The sequence below is a fragment of the Heloderma suspectum genome, chromosome 9, assembly GCF_057233095.1.
Source record: "Heloderma suspectum isolate Gila_16-S chromosome 9, 16-S_ref, whole genome shotgun sequence".
Taxonomy (NCBI): domain Eukaryota; kingdom Metazoa; phylum Chordata; class Lepidosauria; order Squamata; family Helodermatidae; genus Heloderma; species Heloderma suspectum.
In genome coordinates, this window is record NC_139466.1 from 3,140,135 (window position 1) to 3,156,872 (window position 16,738).

Sequence of the window (16,738 nt, forward strand, 5' to 3'; positions counted from 1 at the left end):
GTTCTTGCTCAAGGCCCCCCCAAACCTAGAGCCGACACTGTTTCTATCATTTCCACAGTTCTGAAGGCAACCATTCTGACTGGCGCAATTGCTTTCACATTGTCTGGTGATGCCTCTTGTAACCTTTCAAGGAGACGTTGCCTGGAGGAAATGCTCAAGTGATAGGTGAAGAGTTGCCCTTCCAACATTTGTAAGAAACAGAACTAGCTGAAAGCAGAAGTTGCTGCACTTGCCTGGCCGTACTTCTCTGGTAGCCTCAAAACCGGCCTTTGGGGGAGGTCAGGGCGGGCAGGGAGAGCAGAGAAGCAGGAGGGATGCTGGGAAAATGTGTCCCCCTTGTGATGAGAAGGTGTCATTACACAGTAACCATGACTGGAGCCAGCCAGCCAGGTTCAGCTCACCCATTTGGGACAGATGGGTGAAGCCCTGTGTGGTATCTTGCATTGGGGAGGCAAGACCTGCAAGCATGTGGGGCAGCCCGCAGGCTTCCTTGTCTGTGGCACCATGGTTGTGGAACTCCAGGGCTCTATCTTGGAGCTATAGCCCCTCCTCTGTCATTAACTATTTCAGTGATAGGGGAGGGACCAATCAAAGATAAAGGAGAAGAAGGATGCAGTTTAAGAAGGATGCAGACAAACTGGAGAGGGTTCAGAGGAGGGCAACAAAGATGATCAGGGGACTGGAAACAAAGCCCTATGAGGAGAGACTGAAAGAACTGGGCATGTTTAGCCTTGAGAAGAGAAGACTGAGGGGAGATATGATAGCACTCTTCAAGTACTTGAAAGGTTGTCACAGAGAGGAAGGCCAGGATCTCTTCTTGATCATCCCAGAGTGCAGGACACGGAATAATGGGCTCAAGTGACAGGAAGCCAGATTCCAGCTGAACATCAGAAAAAACTTCCTGACTGTTAGAGCAATACGACAATGGAACCAATGACCTAGGAAGGCGGTAGGCTCTCCCACACTGGAGGCGTTCAAGACAAGGCTGGACAGCCATCTGTCAGGGATGCTCTGACTTGGATTCCTGCATTGAGCAGGGGGGCGAACTCGATGGCCTTGTAGGCCCCTTCCAACCCTACTATTCTATGATTCTATTCTATGATTCTATGAGAACGAGCCATAGCTCAGAGATACAGCCCTTTTGTTTGCATGCTGCTGGTCCAATACCAGCATCCCCAGTTAAAAAGATCAGGTAGCAGGTGATGGGGAAAAGACTTCTGAATGAGACCTGGGGAGATGCTGCTAGAAAGAGTGTGAGTGGTAGCCTGGATGGACGAATAGCTTGACCCAGGGTCAGGCAGCTTTGATAGTCCTTTGATTAATAAAAAAAGGTCATTAAAAACAACAACAAAACAAAAACAAGATCTCTGATTATACAAAGTTTTTAGTGGACTTCTTGATGTTAATTCTTGCTCACTTAGATGTTGGCTTTATTTAATAATTGTTTGATTCTATTTAAAGAGCCACTATTTAAACCCACTTTGAGTTTCTTAGGTGGTCAGAAAGCTGGTGTTTCTGTGTGAGACACACACACACACAGAGAGAGAGAGAGGGACAGGGACAGGGACAGAGACAGAGACAGAGACAGAGACAGAGACAGGGACAGGGACAGAGAGACCCTTAGAAAAGGATACCTCACTTGAGAAGTGAGAAAACTGATTATGTTGGACTGATAGAGTTGGTGTGATTTAGTGGATAGAGTGGAGAACTTTATTCTGGAGGGATACCTGTGTTCAAATCCCCATTTGCTCATGACGTGGGACAAGTCACTATACCTTGGCCTAATCTACCTGTCAGGGTTGTTGTAAGGATAAGTAGGGGAGGGGAGGAACCACTTATGCCACCTTAAATTCTTCAGAGGAAGTGTGAGATATGAATGTAATCAATCAATACCTTGCTTTCTTCAGAGCCTTTCAAAGCCCATCTGTTCAGACTGGGATTTGAGGAAGAAACAGCAACTCATTGACTGAATGCCAGCTGTCTTTACTAATAGCTCTACTGCTGATTATGACCCAGCATCTTTATGCATAGCCTTGCACATGTGGCAGAGGAAGGGGCCATGCCATGCTTATGGTGAGCCATGACTTTCAGCTTGGTGGGGAGGGAACCATCAGTGTAGCTCAGCTATTTTGAGTTATGATAGTTTTAGATTTTATTCTGCAGAAGGTTGTTGGGTTTGCTCCCAGAAGCAATCTTCCCAGTTCATTTAAGAGTATTAAATGCTTTAAAAATAAGTATTGATCCATTGTTTTCTCTTTAGATTTGGCAATGAGAAGAAGTTCAATTTGGAGTTGTCACCTTTTCTTTTCATGTAGGAGGAGCAGCCTCAAACATCGGTACAGAGTTGCATGGAATACAAAGTGTCCATTGGGTTAAGGGAATATGCTTTTGAGTCATACAGTATGTAATTGCAGCAGGATGGAGTATTGGATTTGTCCTCAGATGAAGAGGCTCCAGAGTTAATGGTTCAGGGAGAGGACTCAGCTATGGAAAGGCATCACAAGGCTTCCACCTCCCTGGGACTCACTTCTCCAGAAAGTCCCCAGGAACCAGCTCCCCTGCATCCAGAGGTTGCATTACTGTCCTCAGCCTCTGAGGACTTGGGCTGTGAAGAAACATGCATGCCACAGCCATTCCCAGGTTGTCACAGCCTGAGGTTGCTAAAACAGGCCAAGTCCCTTTAAGAGACAAAAGTCTCAGCCACCAAGGAGGTGGGGCCCATTAGCCAAAAGCGACCAAACTAATATTTAAGAGTCAGTCTTGCTCTGCTCTTGTTGGAGCAACACATAGACAATGCTGTCTGGCTTCCAGCCCCAGCATCGCCTGGAGCTGTCCATGGTGCTGATACATTCCTGTATGGATTCCTTCTGAAACCTGACCAATTCTGTTAAACATCAGACCATAGCAGAACCCTGCAACCCAGGCCATGGCAGGGCCTCAGCAGAACCCACAGGCTGAAGTGCGAAACCACCTCACAAAGCTGTTGCTCACTTGAAAACAAAAGTGCTCTAGAGATGGTTAATAACTATAACAACAGAACGTCAACACATGTTTGGCTATACACAGGTAGTTTGGTTACTAAATCACACACTTGTGTCATTCCAGGTGTTAATTGGAAGATATTTAATACAATGCCTTGCTTGGCAGGTGGTGGTAGATGGCTACAAAGATGCAAACATTTAGGGAGGGAAAGCAGATGCTCAGTGTGAGGAACAAGATGACCTGGCAGCCTTCTCTGTATCTGATTCATTGATTCTCTCACCAGTTTGCTTGGGAACCCAGCCTTTTTTATTTCCCCCCTCCTTGGTTCTTGCAGCCTGATGAGCAACATAATGGGTTGAGCTGATGGAGCCACCCTTTAGCTACAAGGAGGTTACAAAGAGAGGGTCTGTAGCTTAATAGGCTAGCTTAGCCTTACCCAACCTGGTGCCCTCCAGATGTGTCTGACTACAGCTCCCATCACTCCCAGCCAGCACAGCCATAATCTCTCCCAGAGCTGGGGAAGACCCTGGTCTGAGACTCTGGAGAGCCCCTGCCAGTTAGGGTCAAACTACACATTACAAAGGAGATCTGTTATTTGTACTTCCAATATAGCCATGGGTGCTCTGAATGTGATTGGTGTGGCAATGCTGTGGGGAGGGGTCTTTACCCTTTCTGTTAGCTTGATCTAAATCTCACCCAAAGCTGCTAAAAATATATAGTAGAAGTATGGACCTCCTGGTATGGACCTAGCTGTACACTGTGATCAGCACCTGAGGGCCTCCTCTGGGGGAGGTTTGGAGAACAGCAGCAAGAGAGAGGGCCTTTTTGGTGGTGGCTGCTGATTGTGGGATGCACTCACCAGTGATGTCTACCTGGCCCCAACGTTGTTCTCTTTTCAGTGACAGATTAAGACTTTCCTCTACTCTGAGGTATTTTATGACATGAAATGGGTTTCTTAATTTAGTTGTATTATCTTGGTATTTTATTATTAATTGTTTTAACTGTTTTACATTGTTTTAAATTTTTGTATGTTTTAATCCCTCTTGTAAGACACCTTAAGTCTTTTCTGGGAAAGGCATCTAATACATTTCATTCCTCCCCCTCCTCCTTCTCCTCCTCCTCGGAAAATGTTTTCAGGACCAGAACTGAGCTCTTGCTCTGTTTACCTAAAAATCCCCCTCTCAGCAGGGCTCATGTGCTTAACTGCTGCAAAGCAGGCAAATATGCAACAGCTGTTGTTTTTTGTTCCTGTGGATAAAAACAAATGCCCCTTGATGGGGAAAGCTGCTCCCGTTGAATATCTGTCTGTTATCTAGCTATGAAAGACAGAGAAATTCTGCTAGGAGCAATACTAATGGCAGGTGTAACTGTGAGAGGAAACTGCCCTGGACTCCGTGTAGGGATGTACGAAAGGGACTTGCCTTGTCCCGCAGCTTGCTTCGCGGTGGGGGGGAGGCGCTTTGCTTCTCCCCACGAAGTTCAGGCCAGGGGGGAGGCACCCCGCCTCACCTGGCCGAAATTCAGGCCGGGGAGAAGCGCCCCGTCTCCCTGGCTGCGAAAGAAAAAGTGAAAAAAAAAAAAAACGTGATAGGCTACGTAATGATTAATGTAGCCTATCCCGGCTAGATTTCCAAAGTCAGCTGTGATAGGCTATGTTCATCATCACGTAGCCTATCATGGGTGACTTCGGGGGAAAAAAAAAAAGCGCATACGCAAATGGCGGTGGCCCATGGGTGCCGCCATTTGCGTTCCTTATTTTGGCACGTCTAGTCTATGTAAAGATTTATGTAGACTACGGCGAAAATAAGGGAACGCTTTTTGCGTTGCCCTTATTTTCGCCGTAGTCTACGTAAATCTTTACGTAGACTAGACGTGCCAAAATAAGGAACGCAAATGGCGGCGCCCATGGGCCGCCGCCATTTGCGTACGCGCGTTTTGTTTTGTTTTTCAAAGTCACCCGTGATAGGCTACGTGACGATTTACGTAGCCTATCACGGCTGACTTTGGAAATCTAGCCGTGATAGGCTACGTAAATCATCACGTAGCCTATCACGTGTGTGTGTGTGTGTGTGTGTTTTACTTTTTTATTTTGTAATGGCAGCGGCGGCAGCCGGTCGGGAGACCGGCCGCCGCCCCCGACGAAACGCCGCTGAACCGCCGCTGGGACCCGCCGCCGAGAGGAACATTCGGCCACGGTAAGTCCCATCCCGGGGGGGGGGGGCTGGTGGAGAATTTCCCCAACACTTTTGGGGGGCTGAATGCCTCAGCACTCGGCCTCCCGAAGATTCATGGAGAAATTCTCCGCCATCCCTAACTCCGTGTGCCCACCTGGCCTGGATCCAAAGTTGCGTGTTTCATTCTTGGGAGGTCTGTGAATGTTATCATTCTCCCACCCCCTGTTGCCATGTCCTTATCAGCTGTCAGAGAAATTACTCCCAAGAAAGGCTTTCAACAGCGGAGCCAGGTGAGCTCCAGGTAATTGCTCGGGTCTCGGGTAGCCGGCTCAGGTTGACTCAGCCTTCCATCCTTCCGAGGTCGGTAAAATGAGTACCCAGCTTGCTGGGGGAAAGGTAGTCACGACTGGGGAAGGCAATGGCAAACCACCCTGCTATGGTCTGCCATGAAAACACCAGCGTAAGTGGCGTCCCTCTAGGGGTCAGTAATGACCTGGTGCTTGCACAGGAGGAACCTTTCCTTTCCTTGTATTTTGCACTGAGAAACCTCACATTCTGTGCCAAGAAACTTGATAAATGATGGAGCTGATACAGACGAGGTTTCTATTACGTGAATTATAATGGGCTTTCTGCTTTCTTTAAGGCTGTCATCCAATAAAAGGAATCTTAATCAATTTAGGGTGCAATCCTATGCATGTTTAGACAGGAAAATGTCCTACATTTTTTGGTTGGCTGGGGAATGCTAGGAGTTCTAGAACTTTTTTTTCTGCCTAAACATGCATAAGCTTTCACCCTTAGTCATACGGGTTTTAGTTGATTAACCAATTGATTGTTCAATTAAATCAGGATAGTAGAAAAAACAAAACAGTTCTGAAAGAAAAAGCATACTTTATTTTTTGGTAATGCGCACACACATGGATCACAGCTCACATCCTCTTAGAAGAGGCATTCCCTCCTATGGGAAGGAAAAAGGAGAATATGCCTCTTTGAAGATATATTCTTGCCTAACTGTTAAGATAATCTTCAGAAGCTTTTTTCTGGGTGCCACCACCCACAATGGTATGAAGGGTGGCTACTAGGGAAGGAGTCTTTTCTGTAGCCCCCACCCCCATTTCTGTGGAATGCCCTTCCCAGGGAAATGTGCCTGGTGTCTTCACTGTATGCATTTAGACACCAGGTTAAGACCAGTGGAGGCTGGTGGGTCCTATGTCAGCAGGGCAGTGAATCTGCTCTGGGTTTCAGCCAGAACCAATCAGAACACTAAGGGAGCTATCCAAAGTGCTGAACCCTATCCCCACAATGGGTTCGGCACCTTGGATACTTCCTTTAGAGTTCTGCCTGGTTCTGACTGAAACCCAGAGCATATTCACCACCCCACTGACATCAAAGGCACAGGCCTCCATGGATTAAGACCTTCCTGTTCTAGTAGGCATTTAGGGTGCAACCCTGTGGGTTGCGTTCCTGATAAGAAGAGCCCTGCTGGATCAGACCGAGGGTCCATCTAGTCCAGCACTCTGTTCACACAGTGGCCAACTGTCGACTAGGAACCCACAAGCAGGATATGAGTGCAACATCACCCTCCCACCCATGTTCCCCAGAAACTGGTGTACACAGACTCACTGCCTCTGGTACTGGAGGTGGCACAGAGCCAGCAGGACTAGTAGTCACTGATAGTCTTCTCCTCCAGGAATTTGTCCACCCCCTTTTAAAGCCATCCAGATTGGTGGCCATCACTACATCCTGTGGTAGTGAGTTCCATAGTTTGAGTCTGTGCTGTGGGAAGAAGTCCTTCCTTTTATCTGTCCTGAATCTCCCCCCCCCCCCGCCCCAATTAGCTTCATAGGTTTGGAGCTCTTCACCTATCCTATTCCCTGTCAGCAAGAACCAGGCAGGATGCAAGGAAGGCAGAGGCTATTTTGCCTCCATTTCTCTGTTTTGAATTTTTAAGAGCAGCTAGATGGGCCTCAGGCTTTTTTTAAATTTTAAAAAACTAAAAAATGCTTCCTGATTAGTCAGGGCAATTTTCTAGTGAGGCCTGCCTGGCACCAGCATTGTCATCTTTTCAGTGCCAGGTCAAGAATTTCCTCTCCTGACAGGCATTTATTGGCATATGATGGGCTCTGTGTGTCAGTGGTTTGGGTTCCAGTCCATACTGATGTTTTAGCTGGCTGGGGAATGCTGGGAGTTGTAGGACTTTTTTCTGTCTAAACATGCACAGGGGTGCATCCTAAGAAAAAATGATGATGATGATGATAATTTAGTCCATCAAAATGTTATTAACTAACTAATCAATCCAATGTTGCACCCTGAGTTTCATTTTAATTTTCAGTTATTCATTTAAGAAAAATCCTTCATAAGAAAGAAGCTTCTTCTGCTGTTCAGACAGGCTACAGAGACTTTCCCCTGCATGGCTGTGCTTTCCTGTGTGTACCTTGAAGAGAAAACATGAGTTGTGGTTTCCTTATCTACCTTAGATTTATTAAACATACTTACAAGAGAGTGGGGTACAAAACCAATGAAAGGCCCCCCCCCACTTAGAGGGGCTTTGCTATATGCACAAATTCATAATGATAGTGAGAGCCTGCTCAAAATTGCTGGAATGCCAACAATTTAAGTCTTTCTCCCTGTGAGTGTTATCTGTGGTATGTGTCTCTCCCTAAATGGGTTAGCAAAATACAAGCAGATGGCACAGATTGTATTCCAGTTCATGGTGGTTGCATTGGGCCAAGTCCAGGAGGGAATAATTTTGCCCATTTTCCCCACTGTAACAGTCTCCGCTGCTCCAAACTGCATTCCGTACCAAGCTAGACACATTGTGACAGTGGTGGCAAAGACTTCATGTTTTTGCCTCAAACGTGTGAACTTCCTTTTGCTCTTGTGAGGTGAGTGTCAAAGGCTGACTGGAAATGCCTGGATGCACATAGTACTTGGTGTGAGTTCAAAGCACCTTCACATACAGGATGACTGTGACGTTTACTCACATATTGTTATATATGCCAGGGTTATGATCTCCACATTGCAGATCTGGGCCTGAGAGACAGATCGGGGTGGGATCTGCCTAAAGTTACCTAGCAAGGTCAGGTCAGAGACTAGATGTGCAATGAGACATAAGTCAAAACGGCCCGGATAGAAAAGCTTTTCTATTTGATATCAAGGATGGCCTAATTCTTAAGCACGTGTGTGTGTGTGCGTTATGCTTTAGTGCAAGCAATTTTGGGACAGTTCATTTCATACCCTCCAATTGTCCCTTTTTGTAGTCCCTCTTTCCAGGGACCCATTAAACCCACTGTTCCTCTTCCCCCTCCCTCTTTGTGCCTTGGGGATGCCTTGTCAAGATTTTGTTAGAGTGAGATTCTAGAGTTGTCAGTCATTCTTCAGTGTTCAGCTCCTGCCCCCATTTAAATCCCTCAAGGGGTGGCGGCGGCGGCATCTTGTCTCTTGCGTGCATGTAAATAAATACACACACATGAATTCGAAGGCATCAAGTGGCTCACAGCTGGCTGTTTCACACACTGCAGCAGCTTGAGATATATTTTGATAACAGATTGTAGGTCAGCCTTCCCCAACCTGGTGCCCTCCAGATGATTTGGACGACAACTCCCATAATCCCCCAGCCAACAGAGCTAGCTGGGAAGTATGGGAGTTGTAGTCCAACACAGCTCTCTGGAAGGTTATGCGAGTTGTAGTTCCACACATAGAATCATAGAACAGTAGGGCTGGAAGGGGCCTATAAGGCCATTGAGTCCAGCCCAGTGCTTAGTGCAGGAGTCCAAGTCAGAGCATCCCTGACAGGTGTCTGTCCAGCTTCATCTTGAATGCTTATGTGGAGGGCACCAGGTTGGGGAAGGCTGTGGTAGGACAATGTTATGTTTATCCACTATATTTTTAACCCCATGAACCAACACTCTCTTGGCTTTGAAAGCAGTGCAGGACAGACCTACTGCGGAGCAAGCAGAGACAGCAGACAGCGCAGAACCTTCAGAAACATGTAGTATGAATGTAAGAACATAAGAAGGGCCCTGCCGGATCAGACCAAGGGTCCATCTAGTCCGGCATCCTGTTCACACAGTGGCCAACCAGCTGCCCACGGGAAACCCACAAGCAGGACAGGAGTGCAAGAGCACCCTCCCGCCCATGTTCCCCAGCAACTGGTGTACATAGGCAGACTGCCTCTGACACTGAAGGTGGCATATAGCCATCAGGACTAGTAGCCATTTATAGCCTCCTGCTCCTTGAATTTGTTCAGCCCCCTTTTAAAGCCATTCAAACATGTAGTAATAGTTGAGGGAGGGTTCAGGTATGAAGACAAAGTTGTCAGCATTGATGAAATGCTCCAAGGAAGGTCATTTGTGTGCTCTGCAAAGGAGGATGCAAGTGGCAGTTAAAAGGACTGGAACTGTTCCCCTTTAAAGCCCGAAGCACACCTGGTTCTCACCTGCATGTACCTCACTCAGTACTTGCTGGTTGTGTGAATAGATTCCTGTAGTCCCAGTAGGAGGGACATTGTATGCAACCTTGAACCTGGCAATCTGTCTTACCCCTAGGATGGCCAGGTGTCCTACTATACTGAGGACAGTCCTCTTTTGAAGGGCTGCCAGTGGACAGTCCTCTGTGTAAAGGCATCCTCTCTTTGAAGGACTGTCCTGTCCAAGTCCGCATGAAAGATAAGGAGCCACCAGCAGGGCAGGGGCTTGGATGTTTGCCCATCAATGGTTAGCCCCTGGACAGTACTGGCACGCAGCCTTCCCCACTCTGGGGAGTTGCACTGCATCTCTGTGTGAATCATAGCAGTTATTGACATGTTCAAACTCACATCGTGGGGCCACGCAGCATTTCCACAGAGACCACCATGCAGGGCTCCTTCTCCTCTCCAGCAGGCAGCAGACTTGGCTGGGGTCTGGCTGGCACAGCCTCCTTCGCTGCTGCTCCTCCAGCCCCTCCAGAGCCTGGCAGGAGCCCCTGCTGTGGCTGGCAGCTGCTGGGCTCTCAGCTGAAGTTGGCAGGGCATCTCCTGGCAGCCTCCTCCCTGTGGTTCTGAATGTCCTGCTGCCTCCAGTCTGTGTGCCAGGCTTGTTCAGGCCTTCTTGGGTTTGCGAGAAGTCGAGGGTGTTCGGGGGAAAGGGCAAGTGTTCATCAAGCTCTGACCCAGTGGGACTTGCACAGGCTGCTTCGGAGCAGATGGCGCCTTAATGCCGCGACACAAAGGCAGAGCCAGCGCATCAGAGGGCAAGTCTTGGTGGGAGGGAAAAGTTCAGAGGTGACTTCCGTCGGGTTCATTTGGAAGGGAGTGCTTTCAGACTTAAGGACCCCCCCTGCTGGATAAGACCACGGATTTGGCCTAGTTTCCATCGCTGTCTTTGGAAAGCCCTCAAGCAGTGGCCCCTCCCGCCGTCAGTCCTTAGAGTCCTCTTGAGAGGCGAGGCGCTTCGGAACACCAAGGCTCCATTTAGCCATCATGGCTAATAGGCACTCAAGCCTATCCTGCTCAGCGAGTTGTGCTGGTGGCAACCCATGTAGTGCCAGTGAATGCCATAAGGTGAATTATGCATTGTGTGAACAAATATTTTCTTCCTAACTGTCCTGAACTTACTGTTATTTGAGTTCACTGGGCGATTCTGAGACTTTGGGGTAGACTCAAGCTTCAGGCAGAACCTCCTATTGTTGCTGTTGTTGTTATTATTCCCAGGTATTTGTTTTCAGGACCAGATCTGAGCTCTTGCACCCTTTACCCCAAAATTAAATCCCCCAACCTGGCGCCCTCTAGATTTGTTGGACTACAATCCCCATTTTCCCCAGCTAGCATGGCCACTTACCATGCTGGCTGGAAATGATGGTAATTGTAGTCCAACATATCTGGAGAGCACCAGATTGAGGTCAGCTGCCCTAAATATTCTTCATTTCAGCAGTCTTAATTCAGAAAAAGTCCACTGCTGCTGCCGCTGTGATCTACTGCAAATCACTCAGAGATCTATTAGTCGATTCCAGCCTGTTACCCACACCTCCTCTAGTGGTATTTGTCGTCTGCACTATTCCTGTATTGTTTATGCACAGAGTTTTGTGTCCTGCTTGTTGAGGCCACTTGTAAGCAAAGGTGTGGTCCTCTCTTGTTTCAGCTTCCATGGCAGAGAAGATGCTCCTGGGACTCAGATGGCTAAAGGCAATGTGAGCTGAGCAAGAACAGACTAGGTGTAACAGTCCAAGGGCTGGGTGGTGCCGATGTTTGTTTGCCAGCAAGGAAGAGCTTTTGGCGAGAGCTGGGCTTTGTGGAGGGGTTTGCTAGTGAACTAAATTGATGCCAGGTTGGCACAGATGATTCCATTCTGTTTGGGTTTTCTGAGCGCTGAGTCCCAGACACCCCACCTACGCAGTGGAGGTCTTGTCTCACTGCATTATGTCCCACGTGGAGAATGATAGCTCTTCTTGCCCCTGGAAGTGGCTGTTCTTGGTAGCCCTGTAGAGTTTTCCTTTGCAGGAGCTGGGCAGCTTGATGAGATGATATTTATAAAGGAGCCTTTCTATCTTTCATGCATCTTGAAAAGACATGGAGAGAGGAAGAGAGAGACGAGACAGACTTGCTAGGGAGATGAAAACGTTTCCATTGAGGAGTGCTGAAATGAAAAGGGTGGCTATGAGCCAACACTGTGATGCATTCTGGCACACTGCACTCTTCCTTTGGAGAATGACCTTCTGCTACCTGCTTTGGAGCTGATGTGGTCCCTCTTTGGATTTCTGGATCTTAGTTAGCAAATGGATGCCTGGCTTGTGTTTGAAACCTTTGCCTGTGGAAGATGTGTACATTTGTTTAGGATGCTCTAGTCTTACCCTTCTCCATTCTGGAATCTTAGTTCTGATTTAGGAATAGGGATGTCAGAGAATTCCCCCACGGACTCCAGTGAGGCCGGATTCTTTCGAATCCAGCCCCCCGGAAAATGTGGCAGAACGGCCTCCCACCCCCCCCCCCACGGAATCCTCCCGGGATGGAGCTTACCTGGGGCGGCTCTGGCGGCAGTGGCAGTGGCTGGTCTCCTGGCCGGCTGCTGCCAGCCTGCTGCGGCCGCAAATGGCGGCTGTCATAGCGGCCGCCATTTGCATCCTTGCAGGCAGCCGTGACAGGCTATGTAAATATTTACGTAGCCTATCACGGCAAAGAGCAGGGGCGCAAATGGTGCCCACTACGCCATTTGCGCCCCTACGCTTTGCTTTGATAGGCCACATAAGTATTTACATAGCCTATCACGGTAAAGGCAGCCACGCAAATGGCGTAGCGGCCGCCATTTGCGTGGCTGCCTTTACCGTGATAGGCTAGAATCATAGAATCATAGAATGGTAGGGTTGGAAGGGGCTTACAAGGCCATCGAGTCCAACCCCCTGCTCAATGCAGGAATCCAAGTCAGAGCATCCCTGACAGGTGGCTGTCCAGCCTCGTCTTGAATGCCTCCAGTGTGGGAGAGCCCACCGCCTCCCTCGGTAATTGGTTCCATTGTCGTATTGCTCTAACAGGCAGGAAGTTTTTCCTGATGTTCAGCTGGAATCTGGCTTCCTGTCACTTGAGCCCTTATTCCATGTCCTGCACTCTGGGATGATCGAGAAGAGATCCTGGCCTTCCTCTCTCTGACCACCTTTCAAGGACTTGAAGAGCACTATCGTGTCTCCCCTCAGTCTTCTCTTCTCAGGGCTAAACATGCCCAGTTCTTTCAGTCTCTCCTCATAGGGCTTTGTTTCCAGTCCCCTGATCATCTTTGTTACCCTCCTCTGAACCCTCTCCAGCTTGTCTGCATCCTTCTTAAAGTGTGGTGCCCAGAACTGGACACAGTACTCCAGATGAGGCCTTACCAGTGCTGGGTAGAGGGGAACTAGTACTTCCTGGGATTTGGAAGCTATGCTTCTATTAATGCAGCCCAAATTAGCATTCACCTTTTTTGCAGCCACATCACATTGTTGACTCATATTCAAGTTGTGATCGACAACAATTCCAAGATCCTTCTCGCTTGTAGTGTTGTTGAGCCACGTATCCCCCATCTTGTAACTGTGCATTTGGTTTCTTTTTCCTAGGTGCAGAACTTGGCATTTATCCCTGTTAAATGTCATTCTGTTGTTTTCTGCCCAGCGCTCCAGTCTATCCAGATCACTTTGAATGTTGTTTCTGTCTTCCAAAGTATTAGCTATCCCGCCCAATTTGGTGTCATCTGCAAATTTGATCAGCATTCCCTGCACCTCCTCCTCCAAGTCATTAATAAAGACGTTGAAGAGCACTGGGCCCAGGACTGAGCCCTGCGGCACCCCACTCATTACCTCTCCTCAGTTTGAGAAGGTCCCACTGATAAGCACTCTTTGAGTCTGATTCTGTAGCCAACTGTTGTTGTTAGATGAAACAACAACCGGATCGTTGTTTCATCTAGTCCACTTTGAGCTAGTTTGCTCATCAGGATCTCATGGGGCACTTCATCGAAAGCTTTGCTGAAGTCGAGGTATATGATGTCTGCAGCATTCCCACGGTCCACAAGGGAGGTGACTTGATCAGAAAATGAGATCAGATTCGTCTGGCAGGATTTGTTCTTGACAAATCCATGTTGGCTTCGAGTAATCACAGCATTGTTTTCAAGGTGCTTACAGATGGATTGCTTGATCATCTGCTCCAGAATTTTCCCAGGGATTGATGTCAGACTGACTGGTCTGTAGTTCCCAGCTTCCTCCTTTTTACCCTTTCTGAAGATAGGGACAACACTAGCCCTCCTCCAGTCATCTGGCACTTCACCCGTCTTCCATGATTTCTCAAAGAGAATAGACAGCCGTTCTGAGAATTCTTCTGCCAGTTCCTTTATTACTCTAGGATGCAATTCATCTGGCCCTGGAGATGTGAACTCATGCAAAGTAATGAGGGGTTCCTTGACCATATGCCTATTGCTCTCAAGCTGCAATCCTGCCCCTTCAGCCTGTACTTCACCTTTGCCAGGGGGGTCATAGGCTTATGTAGGGCCTTACGTAGGGTCTTACATAAATACTTATGTAGCCTATCACAGCAAAGAGCAGGGGCGCAAATGGCATAGCGGATGCCATTTGAGCCCCTGCTCTTTGCTGTGATAGGCTACGTAAATACTTACGTAGCCTATTACAGCTGCCTGAAAGGACACAAATGGCGGCTGCCATGATGGCCGCCATTTGCGGCTGCAGCAGCCCAGCCGCCCCCGGCCGGCTCCGCTCTGCGGTGGCTCTACAAAGCCGCTGGCTGGGGAGGATCCCGGGGGGAGGGACAGAGCGCCTCCCCCCCCCCCGCGGATGCCCCAGCACGGAGCCAGGTAGGTGTTTCATACATCCCTATTTAGGAAAAGAAAATGAGCGGGGGAAATTTAGGGATGTATGAGAATTTTGTTTTATCTCATAAAACCTGCAAGGATGCCCTGTTCAAAGCTTTGAATGTGAGTGCAAGCACATGCCTGCTGAAAATATTCATAAATTGCCAAACATATACTCATGCCCTATTCGCTCTGCACTATTTTCCCAATTTACGCAAATTTCCTCCATAGACTGAATTGGCCCCACTTTGGTCTATGGAAGAAAGTTGTGCAAATTATGAAATCTGCACAAATTTGGGGAGATTTGTGCAAATCTCCTGTTCGATCAGTGCTCAATTTGTGTAAGTTTCCCATTCACATACAGCGAGCAGCAATTACAAACTGGAACAGGAACTGGGCATGAGAAGACTGGCAAGACAATGTCTGGAAAATCCAGTGATCTAAAACATTGCTTGTTCACCCATCCCTAGGGAAATTGTCTCACCCACACCAGATGGTGGATCTCACCTGTACTTCTGTGTTGAGATTGCAGACAGTGTAAAAGGTAACATATCCCTGGGGAAGAAGCAGTGAGCAAAGTACAGCATTCACTGTAAGAACATCATCACCTGGGAATGGCCTAAGATAATAGTGGCATAGCCCCTGATCCTAAGGATGGTCAGTGTGTGTGTGTGTGTGTGTGTGTGAGAGAGAGAGAGAGAGAGAGAGAGAGAGAGAAATGACCCCTCCCCGTGTGTGTCATGCACTCTCGCTAATGTCTCCCAAGCTAACATACAGGCAAAAAGCTCCTTAACACCTGCTCTTGTGTGAGCCCCACGAGAGACTTTAGCAGAGCCCTTTGCCCTTTTTACGTATCTCATCTGCTCAGTCTCATGCACAAAAAAGCCAGGACTGAGGGCAAAGGCTGCGAGCAGCTAAAGGCCCTAAAGGCAGGCCTGTCTCAAAGTCCCTGTTTCTGTTCAAACTGGGGAGGATGAAAGGATTAAAAGCACCCTCAGCCTGTGTCCTGATTTGTGGCAGGAGGGAATTGGTGTGCAGGGTCTGTAATTTGCTGTCCTTTTGGCTGTTGCCCCATTGAAAATGTGGCTCCTGGTCTGGAGAAAAAAAAGCTTGCTGCCCAGGCCACTAAGAGAAGAAAGCTGCACCCGCCCACCCCAATTTTCCCTTACAGCGTAAACAGGAGTGGTCATGTCAGGATAAGACTTCTGAACTCGGCAATGGCTGAAGCCCCCTCCCTGACTGTGCAAGCCAGCATGGAGCTCCAGTCCAGCCTTTCCCAGTCTGACACCTTTCATGTGTGTCAGACTACAGCCCCCAGCCAGCAGGGCCGGTCGCCAGCCATTTGCTGATTTCATCAGTACCCACCCAGCTTGGTAGGTCTTCTGTGGGGTTTCTAACTTTGAATTTTAATTGTTGTTTTAATGCATTTTGTTTACTACCCAGTAATTTGATAAAGAAAATGGTAAAAAAAATATTTTAAATAAAAAATGAACACCCCCCGAGGGCACCAGGTAGGGGAAGGGTGCTCTAGAAGGAAGGGGACTGTGGGTGGGGGCAGAACCAGAGACCTTAGAGACCACTTTGGAATTAGTTTAGTTTCAGTGTGAACTTCCCCTCTATGCATTTCTGACATCCTGTTCATGTTCTGAACCATACTTTTTAGCAACAGTTTTGAAAGGGACAACTTCAAAAAGGGGAGAGTCAAGAGTGAACCACTAACCTTCATTTCTGCTTTTTGTCTAGATTCATTTTCTCATCTGGACTGGGGCTGGAGCTTCCTAGTGTGGGGGTCTCCAACTTGGTGCCCGTGGACACTAGTGTGCCTGCAGACCCCTCTCGTGGCGCCTGCCCGGCTCCCTTCCCTGCCTGATTTTTATTTGTTTATTTATTAAGATATTTTTAATTAAAGAAAATAACTGGGCGGCAGGCATGCTGCAAAGCAAAGTGTCAGCTTCCAGCATCATCTTTATTCCCAAGAATATGCCTGAGCCGCATGTTTTTGAACCTCAGCAGTTTGCTTTCTGTGAAATCAGTGTTGGAGGAGAAAAACGTGGGGTTCCAAAATGTGATTTTGTGATTTGGAGCTCAGACCTCAGCTTTCTGGGCAAGTGACTTTTCTTTCAGTCTCACCAGTTTGCCTTCTGGGAAATGAATGTTTTGTGACCAGCCATCCCCATCATGGTAACTATTTTGTGAATGGGCCCACGCCCATGGCAGCCCATTTTGTGAGGGTGCCCACAACATTCTCTCAACATTGAGCGAATGTTCAATGGGTGAACCCCCACTCTG

The 16,738-nt window shown here is 48.1% G+C and overlaps 1 protein-coding gene across 2 annotated transcripts in view; it reads left to right on the plus strand.

The window, feature by feature from the left end:
• Positions 1–16,738, plus strand: part of HTR2C (5-hydroxytryptamine receptor 2C) — a 266,622-nt gene that overhangs the window by 103,649 nt on the left and 146,235 nt on the right. The window lies entirely within an intron of this gene.